General features: G+C 38.4%; 1 protein-coding gene and 1 long non-coding RNA gene across 5 annotated transcripts in view; both read right to left on the bottom strand.

The window, feature by feature from the left end:
• Positions 1-13102, bottom strand: part of PRKN (parkin RBR E3 ubiquitin protein ligase) — a 1621201-nt gene that overhangs the window by 1320689 nt on the left and 287410 nt on the right. The gene's annotated exons all lie outside the window — the stretch shown is intronic.
• The window catches only part of LOC119519860, a 259688-nt gene that overhangs the window by 2152 nt on the left and 244434 nt on the right, over positions 1-13102 (bottom strand). Inside the window, exon 2 of the long non-coding RNA XR_005214098.1 lies at positions 2148-2266. This is a non-coding gene — a long non-coding RNA (uncharacterized LOC119519860). The remainder of the gene's footprint in view (positions 1-2147; positions 2267-13102) is intronic.

The following is a 13102-nucleotide window of genomic DNA, read 5'->3' as shown; positions in this document are numbered from 1 at the left end:
GGGAAAAGTAACAGAGGCAAAGCAATGGGGGCAGGGATAGAAAATATGAGAAAAGGGGGTCATAATCGAATAGGAACAAATGAGCGGCAGGCATGCTCTCAGTGGAAAAGACCAGAAACGGAGAGAGAAGCTAGAGATAAGAGGTGCATGAGTGTACATGGATGTGTGTGGAGGAGAGCAGGCCTGGGGCTGCCTGCCCATGACAGTTTTTGAGGATAAGATTCACAACTAGGTATACGTACAATTTTAAGTCCTGAGACTTCTTTAAAGTGACAAAGTTCACGTTAGCTGTATCAACTTTATACTTTCTTATACAAGTTTAGTAAATCTTATCAAGCTTGTTATGGTAAGGCCATCTTTGCTAACTGAAAACAGCAACTGGGCAAGGCAGAACATGGAAATGGCAAGCACAGGGAAACCTGATGGTCAGAATAACGTCAAGTCTTGTAAAGAGCAGCTATGTAAATTCTTCACTGATCAATCTTCTTAACAAGGGAATATTAGCAAAATGATACATCTATTCATAAGAATGTCCATAAGAAAAATGATGATAATTACAATAATTATATTTTTATTACGGAGAGTCTAGTATGTGTAGACTATATATGGGTGTTTTAGACTCATTAAGTACTCACCATAAGCCTGTAAATCCAGTTTTTGTACTCATAAGGTAAGAGAAGGTAGAGAGATTAAGTAATTTGCCCAAAATCACACAGCTCATAAATGGAGGAGTTGAGGATTTGTCCAAAGGTATCTGATTCCAAAATTTGCATGTCTCACATAAACTAGACTCCAAACTGGGACTTAAGTTTCAACAGCTCTGAGTAAAAACATAGGTGGTTGCTCTTTCTCCAGCCTAACATTCAATGAAAAGGCAACAGTTTCCTTTGAGCAAACACATTTGACTCTTTGAAAGGATTAAAAAAAAAAAAGAATACAGACCTGAGAAAAACTTTGGTGACTATTTCCGGAAAACTCATTTATGAGGACAATCTATCTCCGAAACATTTTTACGACGCTAAATTAAGGTGTTTTGTCAACGGCCTAGCAACTTATTTCCTACTAGGTACCAATAAATTATGGTAAGCCCCTCAGGCTTCCAACAAAACAGATATAGATGGGCTGTTCTTGCTCTCAGTGATATTGTAGGCAATCACAAAATCAAGTCTCTGATGAATATGTTACCTCCCAGAACTTTCAGGCATGTGATATGCACACTAATGCATGGATGTACCCAGGCATTTTTTGACAGCATCTATAATCTCTCTAATATCAATAGCATATGTTCAGAGCCACTGGCTTACTAGAGAAGAGTTAAGTTATTCAATTGCTAGGCAGAGCTTATTATGCCACTCCTTTTGCTAAAAAGCAAAAAAGCATCCCTTTCATTGAGAGTAAAGTTCAAAGTCCTCAGTTAGGAATTCAAAGCCCTACACACTCCTTTTTTCAACCTTATTTCCCACCCTACTTTCCACTCTCTATGTCCACCCTTCTCTTCCCGCGTTTCAGCCATGGCCTTCCCCTCCCTCCCTGACGATGAACTTGTTTCCAGATCATGCTTTATATTCTCCTGCAATAATGAATCCTTTTTCAAACTGTGCATTTTCTATGGAATAAGTTTCCCTGCAACTGTTTCTCTAAAGATAAAGAATCCAAACATCTGGAGGCGCTTTCTCAATATGCCTCTTTTATAAACCCTCACATACCCGTTCATAACCTTTGCCGTGCCCTTGTCCTCTGGCCTTTTGTTTCCTGCCTGATGGACACACTTTTCTTAGGAGAGTGACGACTCCTACAGGTGACTGTGTTGCTTATTCACTATTAGATCTTCTTCCCATACCACCTACCATAGTCTCTCATATGAGAGGACTTGATGTATATTTGCTACAGTGTATAACTGCAAAAGGGTTTAATATTGGCCTGTAATTAGATCTCCTTCTGCCCTAGAATGTCACCTCACTGACTCAGTCTGTGGCTCAGAATAAACAATGCTATTCTTGTAGAATGTGGACCTATGATGCAGACATTTTACCAGGCTTTCACTCTCCTTATAACATCAGAGATGTGATTTCTAACATTGCCAGTTCCTGAAATTCTGGTTAAAGTCAAACAGGAAGGAGAACATCAAGGCAGCAGAAGTCATGCACCTTGTATCTCTGTGAATGAAATAAACACACGAAGACTTTGGAATAAACTTCACAGACATCCTGGTACAAAGCTTACAATGGTGAGGAACATCCTCTCCTGCACACCAGCCAAGAAAATTCTGATTTGGAAGAAGAAAAGAGTGGGAGCAAGTTAATAAAGTAACCCACTTTGAAACCAATAGATTATAATTTGAATGGTACAGACAATTACTGACCACTAGAAAAAGAGGAGGAGAGGACGAAGAAGACGACAAGAGCAAAGAAGGAGACAATGGAAGTAAACACAACTTCTGAAGGAGAAAAAAAGGATGTGGGGAAAAGGCTCCTTCTTTGTGCCGTGGAGTCACTACTTAATGGAACAGAAAAGTTGCCAACAAGATCTGGAGAGCAAAGCACTTCAGTAAGACCCCACCAAAGACCGTGGCACTAGCTAGTCGGGAATCTTAGCAGGATCAGAACTCAGGTGAGAACATGTTCGGGCCACTGCTCACCATCTAGAAGGGCTTCCTTCACTGCAGCATATCATAGTAACAGACACACAAACAACGATCACACCGAGTCATCCAGAAAAGGTGACATTCCATTCAGCACACTCTGGTTAAGATAGCGTGGAAGATAAAGCACATTTAAACTGATTTTCATCCCATCAGAATTTAAATTTAAAGCTCTAACTTAAAGGATTAAACAGTCAGCTACAGAGCAAAATGAAGCTTGCAAAATTAACCAATTCCTGTGGGATCTAGCCTGCCTAGGATTTATAATAGCAAGTGGGCTACCAAATTATAAGAGACCATGAATGCTTGTCCGCCAATGATCTAACTATACTTGTAGCTACACCATCTCAATGCCCAAGAGCTGCACTTAAATCTCTTCAAAATCTATAAACACTGTTATCTAATTATTCTGAAACTAGTTCCAGATATATTTTAAGGTTTCTCTTAAAGTTAACTACTTTTTAAACTCTACCTCTATTTGTGAAACTACAAAACAGATATGTTTTGTTTGTTTGTTTTACCTATTATCTTTTCATTGAGTAGAAAGTGAAGGGCAGGCAGGCTCCATCTCTTGAGAGTGTGGGCTTCTTATTAAAATTAACTAACAAGGAATTTGACACCTCACTGGAATGCAAAGTGTTGCATTATTTGTTGCTGTTCACCATCAGTGCCCTCAACATTTTTCATAAAATGAAGAAAGCAGCTCCATTAGCCTATTATTTCCTTTTAAAATTATAACCAAAATACGTATTTTTTTTTAAATAGAGTACAATAGGTTAATGGACAGAGCACTATCTTGAAGTCAAAGATGTATAAATTATAGAACAAATCAGGTCATGACTTTCTGTCATATCACCAAATGTGTGTCCTTTATTTGCAAAAGAGGGTCAATATGCTGTTCCTATTATATTTGAAAGTATCAGGATTTACTAACAAATGAAATTCTCATTTATTTCAGGCTGAAAAATATAAAAGCAGTCTTCAGTGATATGGCATTTTGTACCCTCCACTTAATCTTTACCCCTTTTCTTATTCTTACCTCTTTAGCATGTTTAAATTTCTAATTATATAATCCCATGGCAATAATCAAGGCCATGAATAAGTACATTTATTCATATGGTGAAAAACAGTATAATAATCTCATCTCTGGAACTAGGTTAAATCCTAAAAGCTAAACGCCTTAAAGATCCTTTCAAGCATCTCTATATTTTATCCAAGGCACTAAACTTTACTACAAAATATTTAAGAGAGTCATGTGGATGGGCTGTCTGCTACTTTTTATACCCTTACAAGTTTTCATTTTAAATCCATCTGGTACCCGAATAAATTGGCGGTCGAGAGCATTCCAACCAATACACCATCACACAATATTCCGTCTTTCACCCAAGGAAGGGCACTTGAAGAAAACTCAGGTGAAGACATGTAAGTCCTGCTGTGGTTACCAAGGGAACCTGTTATGATGAGTTTTGGATATATCAAAACACATGAGAGTAAAACTTCATAAAAGTGTGACTGAAAGTCCATCAGAGAATATGCAGCACAACCAAAAAGCAAACGAGTAAAATAATAGCAGCAAGAGTTGCATCAGTAAGGGTGGGATCAAAAGTAATTAAGTATTTGTGGTGCCTAGCTTTGATTGCATTTTTTAAAGGTTACATATTAAAAATAATGAAATAAAAAATATGGATTAGGTATACTACATAAAATGAACAAATGAAAGCAGAAAATTCAACTATCTTCTATGAATAAAAACCTACCTTCTCTAAAAGGAGATGGATATGCTCCTAGAATCACAAAACCTGTGTAGCAGACCAGTTGAAGTATCCTTAGAGATCTTCTAGTCCAATTCGTTTTTCACTGTAAAAATGTGTCATCCTTCATCCCTGAAACCAAATCGACTCAGTCCCCACAGAAGTACTCTTGGGATCAGAGAGCCCAGGCCCACTGCTTTGCAGCGCAGATTTCACTGTTGGAAATCTATTTGTTAGAGTTTAACCTTCACCTTACAAACACTACCTGAAGGCATTAAGACCCAGAAGTGACTGTTTATAACTCATTATATCACTAAACTCTCTACAGATATTATGCTCCTCAACATGCACAAAGTCACACAGGCAGAAGACAAATCCAGTGTGTTCTCCTTTCTCAAGTACAGTTCATCCAGGATGTGCTAGTCTGGGTCCTCTGAGAAACAAACATCCAGATTTGAATAGCTATGCAAGAGACTTGTTGGGGAAACATCTGTAAAGGGAAATGGGGAGGGTTCTTTGGGGTGTTGGAACCATTCTGTATTCTGTGAGTGGTGATTATAAGAATCTATGCATGTGTGAAAACTCAGAACTGTACACCAAAAAAATGAATTATATTGCATGCAAATTTTAAACACTTAAAATATATTTTAAAAATTGGGAGTGACGTGTGAGAGGTTGAAAGTGCCATGCAACTGTGCACAGGGCCAACCCCTGTGACAGAGAGAAGGAGGGAAGGAAGGAAGGGAGGGGGGGGGGAGGGAGGTTGGTCTTGGACTTCTGTGCAGTTCCAAGAATGTTTCTGTAAGGCCTCAAGACTTTGCCCTCAAGACAAAGTCACCTCCCAGAGAACGAGCCCTGCATCTCCCAGGAAGGGAAGGAACCTGCCTGAGTATTCCTGTCATGCCGGGTCTTTGGCTGGCAGACACCCCGGGGATGCTCAGCCTTTGTGTGAACACAGGTCTTCCATTATATCTCTTATCTAGGTACTGTTTGTATTTGTGAAAACTACTGATTTCTGTAAATTAATTTTGTGTCCAGTCACCATAATAATAATTGCAATAATAATTATTGTTTGTAATAGTTTCTTGGTGTCCCAAGCTATAATCAAATCATCTGCAAACAATGAAAATTTTGCCTCATTGTTTTGAAATTCTATACATGTAGTTACTTTCTTTTGTCTAATTACATTGACTACTATTTCCAAAACAAAGTCAAATAATACTCTTAAGGAGGACAGCTTTGTTAATTTCCTGACTTTAAGGAGAATGCATCTAGTGTTTCCCTATTAAACATTAACTATAACGGATAGCAGGTGGTACATTCTGGTTATATGAGATCCAAATGCAGGGGACTTTCCAGAGGAGGGAGCTAGAATGTTTGATTGCAGCAGTGAGAGGTGGGAGGTCACCTAATATATATCTCAGCAGTGGTGAGGGCACAGGAGAGAGACATAGTTTGAAGAGGATCCTGGGAAAGCAGTGTCGTCGGTGATACAGCTTTCTGTTTTAGCAAGAAGGTGAAAGGGCCATTTATTTTGTCACCTGTCAGATTGGTAATAAAAAAAATATTTGATGGCACACTACATCGGAAATGGTGTAGAGAAACAGGCCATCTCATACGTTGTTGGGGGGAGTCTAAATTGGTACAACTTCCAGGGAGGGCAAGTTAGCTATTTCTATCAAAATCACAAAGGCACACGTCCTTTGAACCAGCAAATCTGCTTCTAGGAATCTATACTAGAAAAATACTTAGACATAAGCAAGACGATGTGTAAAGAGGGCTATTAATCACAATTTGTTTGTAAGAGCAAAAAAAATGAAAAACAGTAGTCTAAATGTCAATAATATAAACTTAAACAATTCATGTTCCAAACACATACAGGAATACTATACAGTCTGGAAAAATGTTGAAACTCATAGGTACTATATCGAGATCTCTCCACTGATCGTAAAACTATGCTACCATTTGAATTACAAAGAGAAATAAAGAATGTATTTGCATAGATACATTTATTAGGTTGTAAATATGTGAAATACATGGGGAAGATACACAGGAAAATGATGAAAACACTGAATGCCTCTAAGTGGAGGAAACGGCTGTGAGGGCAAGAAATGTGGGCAGCAAATGTTTCACTGGATACCCTTTTACAAATTTTGAAATTTGAACTGTGCAAATACATGACATTTTTGAAAAATAAACACACCACATTTTAATTAAGATAAAGATCACTGTCATTGCTAGTTGAAGAAACAGGGCTCAGTGAGGGTTAAGAGTAAAATCATAGAGAACTCTTTTAAGGCTACTCTCGTAATCCTCTTCTGGAACGGTGGTGGCTTGGACTAGGGGGGATTAGTGGAGTTAACAAATCTGGTAAATGTTCTGAAGATACGGCTGATGAGCCTGGATAAGGAGCTAGGGGGAATCATGGATGACATTTCCATTTTTGGCTTGAGCAGGTGGGTAAACAAGCAGGTATTTGCTGGGATGAGTATGACTGAGCAACAAACAGGCAAGCAGGGGTAAAGGGGCAAACAGGACTTCTGGTTCGGATACACTGAATTTCAATGTCTATTAGGCTTCCAAGTCAAGACAGTAGCAGTAACATCAAAGTTAATGAAAGCATCTAATGATATCCAATTGTAATTTGCAGTTTTTCAAATGTCAGTGAGACCAGCCACTTCTTAAGATTACTGGTCATTTTGATTTCTTTTTTCTGTGACTGCCTTTTCACAGCTTTTGCTCATTTGCCTAACAGGCATATTGTTCTTATTAATTTGTAATCGCTGTTTGCATATTAAGGAAATTAGCCCTTTTATTATATATATGAAAAGTTTATTTTTACATTGTTTATATTATTTTCCCTGGAGGAATTCCTAAATTTTATATAGTCGTATTTACTAGGCTTCTTTTTTTTTTTTTTAATGTCATCTGGCATATAATCCTTTCAAAATCAGAGAAATAAACTTATTTAAACATAAATTTCATTACTGATCTTTAATGTTAATAAAAATTCTGCAACAAAAAATATGTCTTTTCAGAAGGTTTGCGAAAAACAGGCAGGTTTTGAGGGTATAAATTTGTCATTTCTGTAGTTTAGCTGCTGGAAGATCTTTTAAGATTCAGATACAATTAATGCTCTACTCTAAGAAAAACTGATTACTTAGGGATATTTCTCAAATTTGAAACCCATGATCAACTAAGTGTTTCTTAGAGGAATGGCAGGTGCTACTTTAGCTCACAGCATCAGGACTCTGCTACAGATAATAATTGTGTTTTGAATAGCATATTTTTAAAACATTTTGGCACAGTGGCTTTCTTCAATTATTTTTACATGTACCAAAGTAATATGAGAGACATTTCTGTTTTTTAAATGTGACCCAGCACAACTAATGATTTATAAAAGAGGTGATTGTTCTCTTTGAGGTCAGAAGTAGATTTAAACATTAGAATAGCAAACCCAAATAAATGTGACTGGCTTTTCTCAAAATAGTAAATTAACACTTGCCTCCCACCCACGTTTATCATCTTCTGGTATTTATCCTTTTCTCCAGAACTAGTAACTAGATTTGATGCAGCAGCAGGATACAGGGATCCCACGTGTTGTTTAACTCACCAAAGAGAGAACTGCTTGTACTGACATCCATCTACCCTTGTTTCTAGACCCAACTATTGTCACAATAATTTGAGTTGAAGCAACCTGTTCTGGCACCTCGGTTAGTTCCACACTGGATGTAAGCAACCGAAGGTGATGGATATCTGAGGGAACCACAGTCACGGACTGACAAAAATGCACTCTCACCCCAAGTCTTGCTGGACACCCCTAAAAGTCTACAGGCTTCCTCTGAAACCCTAGAGAACCATGATCTTCTATTGCCTATGCAAAACATGCTTTACTTCAACTGGCTTTCAGCCACTATTCAGTTGCATTCACACAAATCTCTAATTTTTAATTTTTAAAAAGTGCATAAATTTAAAAAATAGATGTCCTCCTCCCCTCTACCCTTGGCATCTTTCTAATTCCACTTTCCAGGGGTAAGCACTATTAACATTTTCACGTACCTCTTCCCATACTCTTTTCATGTATGTTAATAAAAATACATATGTGCATAGTTTTGCATATGAATATACATATGTATATATACACATATCAATCTATCCATCTGTTCCAACAAAAATATCATACAAAAGGTTCCACACAATGTCCTTTTGTACTGAATAATACATTACGGAAATCCTTCCATTCAAGTAACTACACTTGCACTTCATTCTTTCTTTCCTCCTCACAGTGCACCACACCATGAATGTATCAAACTTCACACGAGCATTCTTCTTTCAGGGCACATCCACTTGCCTCTAGTTTTCATGATGAAACATAATGCTCTAAGGAATTGATACAATTGTACACTTGTTCAAGAATTTCTGTGGGAGAGAACACTAGAAATGGAATCTCTGGGTCAGATTATATATGTATTAAATTTTTGATAGGTACTATCAAAATGCCTTTCAGTTGCTGCTATATTTTATACTTCCACCAACAAAAAAGAATATTTTGAAAGCATATTCAACAGATATTGTAAGAACATGGTTGTGGGAAGTACACTATATAGAACGTGTCACGGGATAAATAAATTAGCATTCATTTAAAAACAGATTTCAAGAAGACACTTTGCTCAATGACCCACGAAGAAGGTCCTGGAAGTGTAACCGAGTTTGGGGGCTGCGGAGAGGAAGGAATGTTTGCAACCAACGAGTGGCATCACCTTCTGGCAGTGCCTCCACTCAGAGCGCAGCAGCTGCGGCCATCGCCCAGTTGTTAAGAATCTAATAAAATATGAGTGCTAATCCTTTGGACAACAGCTTACAATGCTTTATTCCTGCGGGTCAACTTTGTTTTGCAAAAGGACGCTTCATAGTGGAATGGTGATTAGTTGTCTTTGTCAGTCAGCCCTTGTCTATGTTTCTGTTTCCTAATTCAGGCTGGCAAGATTTTTTTGAAGATTAAAAAAAAAGAAGAAGAAAAGAAAGCAATGTTCTTGCAGAAAGTTTAAGTGCATTGATGTCTTCTTTTTACCTTTAAAAAAAGCAAAATAATTTCTACCTTGTTTCTTCAGATAGAAAGTGATGATAATGAGTTTTCTAATGCTGTGTCTCTGTTACTGAGCAGAGCCTTTGCCTGCAGATCCGGGGCGTGCTACAGAGTGCTTCCTGGTGGGCAGTAGGCCTTTTTACGTTCCCTGTCATTACTTTCAGTGGTTTGAAGCTGTATGTACCCCAGAAAGACATATTCTTAAACCCAATCCATCCCTGTGGGTGTGAATCCATTGTGAGTAGGACCTTTTGATGAGGTTACTTCAATAAAGGATGGCCCACCTCAGTCAGAATGAGTTCATAATGTTATTCCTGGAGCCCTTTATAAGAGAATGAAATTCAGACACAGAGAGAGAAAGCAAGAGGGAGCAGCCAGAAGGTGAATATCAACAGAACCCAGAAAAGAAGGGAGAGAGCAGGAGACACCACCATGTGCTTTGCCATGTGACAAGCTGAGGGAGGATCACAGCAGCCAGCCCCAGAATGCCACAGTCTTCGGGGAGAAATTGCCTTGATGATGCCTTGATACGGACTCTCTCTTAGCCTCAAAACAGTGAGCTTTAGAAATTCCCTTTGTTGAACTTTTAATAGGAAGTGAGACCTGGTAGGTTTGCATAGATTAGTGTGAAATAGCCACACATCTCAAAGTAATTTGGACTGAGAATAAAAATAAATATGCAGGGCCCCCCTGAGGAGCTAAAGGAAAATGCAGAGGTGTTGGGCTTCCTCACCTGGATTGTTGCTGATGTTCTCACAAACATTGAAGACTGGCAGTGTGATGTGCCGAGCCCTCTATCACGGGACTTGCCCTTGTGAAGTTCGTTACTGCAAAGGAGAGGCTAAACCTGCTTATAATTGTGCCTGTGAGTCTCCCCCTGAGTGTCTCTTTGTTGCTCAGATGTGGCCTCTCTCTAGCTAAGCCAACTCAGTGAGTGAACTCATTGCCACCATGCCCCACCCCACCCCTATGTGGGACATGACTCCCAGGGGTATAAATCTCCCTAGCAATGCAGAATATGACTCCCAAGGATGAATCTGGACCTGGGATCATGGGATGGAGACCATCTTCTTGACAAAAAGAAGGATGTGAAATGAAACAAAATAAAGTTTCAGTGGCTGAGAGATTCCAAATGGAGCTGAGAGGTCACTCTGATGGGTATTCTTATGCACTATATAGATGACACTTTTTAGGTTTTAATGCATTGGAATAGCTAGAAGTAAATACCTGAAACTATCAAACTGCAACCCTTGATTCTTGAAGACAATTGTGTAACAATGTGGCTTACAAGGGGTGACAGTGTGATTGTGAAAGCCTTGTGGATCACACTCCCTTTATCCAGCATATGGATGGTTGAGTAGAAAACTGGGGACAAAAACTAAATGAAAAATAGGGTTAGGGGGATGATTTGGGTGTGCTTTTTGACTTTTATTTTTTATTCTTATTCTGATCCTTTCTGATGTAAGTAAAATGTTCAAAAAATAGATTGGGGTGATGAATGCACAACTATATGATGGTACTTTGAACAACTGATTGCACACTTTGGATAAATGTATGGTATGTGAACATATCTGAATAAACAGAATTAAAAAAAAATTCCCATTGTTTAAGCCAAGCCATTGCATGGTATCTGCTTGAGTAAACAAGGAAACTAAAACATTTTCTATGCTGCTTCTGAACTTTCTCAATAATTCAGTTTCTTTATCAGGGAAACAAGCACATATAAAATTGGGAATGGGGTGGGGAAGACTAAGTAAAATCTATATAAAGACTTTGTGAAGAAAATTTCACTGATTTATTGAGATTAAATGCTTAGGATCAGAAGTTCCCAATGTTGGGATTTCACGGACCAGAAAATGAAAGGGAAAGTGGGGTATTCACCAATTATTTATTGTTTCAAACAAGGATATTAAAAAAAAAACAAAAAACAAACAAACAAAAACCTCTTTCAACCAAAAAATCTAGAATCTACTAGCAAAGTCATTTTATAAAATAAAGGCTATTTTAACAACAAAGAGGACAGTTCTGTGGATAACTTCCTGAAATATAAGTAGATACTACATACCCATTCCTTTTCCCATTTTTTGAGGCAGAGGGTAGAAATTCACTGACCTTTAGAACCAGTGCTCTGTAGTATCTCACTTACGCTGATCAAACCCAGATTTCCAAACATTTAAATATTTCCAAAATGATGGTGCTGTTTATATAATGAAGAATTCCTGTTAATTTTAGCTGAATATTCCCAATAATTCGTTGCCTTTCCTTCTATATCTTATTGAAGCAATGAGAATCTCCAGGCATGCATCTTTTGTTTCAAGTTCAAGAAACCCCTCCACGCCTCATCCTATCTGGCATTGCCATGTCTACCCACAGTTGTCCCAGGAAAATGAAATTATTGAAAAGCAAGTGCCCACAGTGAGGTTATGTGGGCTCCACTAAGTCATTCTTCACTGATGGGCTTTCGCTGTGTTACCCACCCAGCCCCATCCCCAGGGCGTGGGTCATCTTCAACTCCAGCTCCACAGGTCGGAAAATCATCGGAGCTCAGGCTGAGTAGTTTTATGACTCGTTCCCCTTTCTACAAATATTTACTCAGAGGCAATGTAGTGTCGCCTTGAAGAGCACAGGCTGTGGGGTCTGAGAGCCGGAGCTTAAGGCTGGCTCTGTCACCCTGGCAGGCAACTTCCCTCTCTGGGCATCATTTTCCTCCTCTGTAAATGGGGATAACACCACCTATGAATAGGGTTAAATAACTGAATTCACGTAGACTGTTAGAATAGGACCCGGCACATAGTAAGCCTCTAAATTACATGGGGGGTGTCTCCGAGAGCCTGACCTTTCATCTGATATCTGAAGAATGAGCAGGAATCAGCAGTTCAGCACAGAAGCAAAGGAACAGAGTCCCAGGGAGAAAGAACTCTTCTCTTTCCTTCTTTCTGTCTCACTTCCTTCCTTCTTTCCTTCCTTTCTTTTTCTTTCTCTTTTTCTCTTCCTCCCTCCCTTCTTTCTTTCCTTCCTTGCTTCCTTTCTCCTTCCTTTTCCCCTCCCTCTCTCTCTCCTTTCTTCTCTCTCTTTCTCCCTCTGTCTCTTTTTTTTCTTTCTTATTCTTTCTTTGTTCCCTTCTCTTTATTTCCTAAATCATAAATACCGACTATTCTAAACAAGGCAGTGTCTTAAAGAACAGTATAATAATCCATGCATGGGTATAAGCCTTAAACAAAGTTAGACTTTGCTCCAGTGCACATAAATTCCATTAATCTCTATAAAACAATCAATGATGGCATTATATTCTTGAATTCTCCTGCTGGCTTTCCTCCAGAGCAACACAAGAAGAGCTGAAACAGCATACATTTTAGCTTGTCTCATAAAAGAACACTTATTTTCTAAAGTACACCAAGTAAAACATTTGAAAGGGATTCAGTACAGAACATCACATCTCTATATTTTTCAACTGCCCACATTTAGGAATGATATAAAATCTATCCCATAAAAAATTGAGAGTTTGGACCAGAACAGTTTTTAATGCATGACTGATGAATCAATCTTTGTGTTGAGTTCATATTTTTTTAGGAAAAAAGAAAAACATATTTTGTCCTATGGCATGACCTAACTTGTGAAATGAAC

Source organism: Choloepus didactylus, chromosome 24, assembly GCF_015220235.1.
Source record: "Choloepus didactylus isolate mChoDid1 chromosome 24, mChoDid1.pri, whole genome shotgun sequence".
Classification (NCBI taxonomy): Eukaryota; Metazoa; Chordata; class Mammalia; order Pilosa; family Megalonychidae; genus Choloepus; species Choloepus didactylus.
Note: the sequence above shows the minus strand (reverse complement) of the source record. Positions and strands in the feature narration are given on the sequence as shown.